The sequence below is a fragment of the Stegastes partitus genome, unplaced genomic scaffold, assembly GCF_000690725.1.
Source record: "Stegastes partitus isolate 25-593 unplaced genomic scaffold, Stegastes_partitus-1.0.2 Scaffold1258, whole genome shotgun sequence".
Lineage (NCBI taxonomy): Eukaryota > Metazoa > Chordata > Actinopteri > Pomacentridae > Stegastes > Stegastes partitus.
In genome coordinates, this window is record NW_007578989.1 from 98,112 (window position 1) to 100,609 (window position 2,498).

The 2,498-nt window shown below is 40.4% G+C and overlaps 1 protein-coding gene across 4 annotated transcripts in view; it reads right to left on the reverse strand.

Annotated features, from left to right (window-relative positions):
- The window catches only part of LOC103369238 (GTPase IMAP family member 4-like), a 16,150-nt gene extending 14,283 nt beyond the window's left edge, over positions 1–1,867 (reverse strand). For 2 of the 4 annotated variants that reach the window (XM_008297903.1, XM_008297900.1), the window contains exon 1: positions 21–1,867. The gene's annotated coding sequence lies outside the window, so the exon portion shown is untranslated. The remainder of the gene's footprint in view (positions 1–20) is intronic. The other 2 variants (XM_008297901.1, XM_008297899.1) reach the window with 2 other exon arrangements.
- Between the last annotated feature and the right edge of the window lie 631 nt (positions 1,868–2,498).

Consider the following 2,498-nt stretch of genomic DNA (forward strand, 5'->3'; position numbering starts at 1 on the left):
GCAGCGTTTCAGGAGCTCACCTTGTGTCACGTCCTCAGGAACAGATGTGGAATCTGCTGCTGCTCTGCTCTCTGTGGCTGTTTCTGAACCTGAGGACAAAGTGTTTCATGATGTTCAGCTTTGCCAGGAGAAAGCAAATCTTTTTCTTAAAAAAAAAGTGCAAATGAGTATGTGCAACAAATCCCCTGTATATAAAGTAAGTGGAACATTTATGGTGCAAAGGTTCAAGATGTGCAAATACAGTAGTGCAAAGATTGCATGAAGTCATTGCATTAAGAGGAGGACAAAAGGGGTTCAGTGGAGGTAGATTGGAATTGTTAAGCAGTCTTATGGCCTGGAAGTATGTGGTTGTGAATATTCTCATTTGTAGAGCAGAACCTGCCATAGATCCATTTAGTTGGTACACAAACTGAAGGTGGTTCAGTGTGAAGGAAAGAGGGGATCTGATGTGGTTTGATCATTTATCCAAGAATTTACATTTGGATTTATATGTGGATGTGTACAGTGTGCCCTAAAATGTCAATGCAGCTGCTGATGTAACATGAGTTCACTTTCAGAGGTTCTTATCTGTCCTTACTATGTTTTTTTTGGGGTGCACCTTTTTTATGGCTAAAGTTGGTAAATGGTTTGAAGGAGTCGTAATTCATATGATGAGAACAGGGAGGACACAAGTGCAGACACATCCAGGCAGGAGCGTTTTTGTTTTTTTTGCATTTATGTAAACTGATGAAGAAAATACAGCTTTAAAGTCATGCAGGCAGAAAAAATATGTACCAGAGCTGAACAACAACAGAAACCAGAAGAGGACTTGATGATGTGACGACAACCAAATGATGACAGATGTCTGTCACTTCATTTTTTTGTTTCTTCTATTTTAACTTTATATTTGGGTTTGCTAAATGTGGAACTGCTTCCTCAAGGACAAAACATCCACCTGCAAAACATACAAAACACAATCTGTATCTATGACTAGTGTAAACCTGCTTATGGGCCATTTGTAGAACTATGCTATAGATGACACAGGAAGGCTGATACTGAAGTGAAAGCATTTTCTGTTGCACATTAGGTGTGGAGCAATAATTCTTGTTCTGACCAGTTTTGAAAACAGCCATTAGACAATGTTCGGTGTGGTAACTGGTTCTGCATTCTTAGTCTGGCGCAACTTGTAGTTGCATCTACATCAAGTGTTCCGTAACAACGCTCCATTAAATGCTGCTCGACTCATATTTGTCTTTTAGATATTTCGTTAAGGTGGATGCTAACAAAAGAAACCAAACGGTGTAAACACTGTACAAACAGTTAGTAATGTGCCAGCTGGCAGGAAACGTTCCCCCAACATTGGCTAACATTAGTTAATAGTTCTGATCCTTTTTTCTTTCTTTTTTTTTTGAAAAAAATATTTTTAAGAATATTTTAATTACCAATGTTGTTCCTATAAAATCATTATGATGTTCTATCATCAACATTTAGGGAATGTTGTCTGGAACATAGATTGTGTTCCATGCCAACAAATGAGGAACGTTCTCAATCTAACAATTAAAAATACAAACGTTTCCCAAAGGTAATCAAGGCCTCCAAGGATGTTTGTATGAACCTAGTTGTGATGTGACATATGAACAAAGGTGGAACATCCTTCCTGGAATGTTGTGAGGATGTTTTGGGGATATTGTTGAGGGAACACAACAATGTTCTACAGTATAACATTTCCATAATGATACAAAGGAAGGATATCTTCAATGCAACATTTAGAAAACATTTTGAAGACTTCATCATGATCTAAGATGACAGAACGTTGTATAATGTTCCTGTAATGCGATATATTAAAGGTAGAACATTTTGCCTTGTTGTTGAGGGAACACGTAGAACATCCATCCAAATAATGCTTGGACAATGATACAAAGGAAGGATGTTCTGTCTTTGGCACAGAGCGCTTCAGTCTTTACTTCCTGCTCAGTCATGGTCTCAGCAGATCTTCTCAGGTAGTCATCCTCCATCCATTTCACTCTGTCTAGGGTCTGATGGGTTGACAGCAGACCAAGCAGGTCATTCCAGAACTGCCTCCACTGAGATCGGGGTCGACCCCGGGGTCTCCACCCAGTTGGATGTGACTGGAAAACCTCCAAAGTATTCAGGAGGCAACTTAGTCAGATACCTCAACCACTCCAACTGGCTCCTTTCGACTCGACTCTGAGCTTCTTCTGGATGTTCCAGCTCCTCACCGTATCTCTAAAGCTAAGGTCAGCTTTAGAGATGTGGCAGCAACTAACTCCAACCAGAGGGACCAATCCATCGGTATCTGGTACAGAACCATGACCTCAGACTTGGAGGTGCTGACACTGACACCTTAAGATCCTGTCAGTGATTCTCACAAACAGGATCAGAGTGACAAGAAGTATCACTGGTGGAGTCCAACACTCTGATCAGTCAGTGAACAAATGATGATGATGATGAACGCTGTGACTCAGTCAGTCAATACATGCAGGAGGATGTTGTGAGTG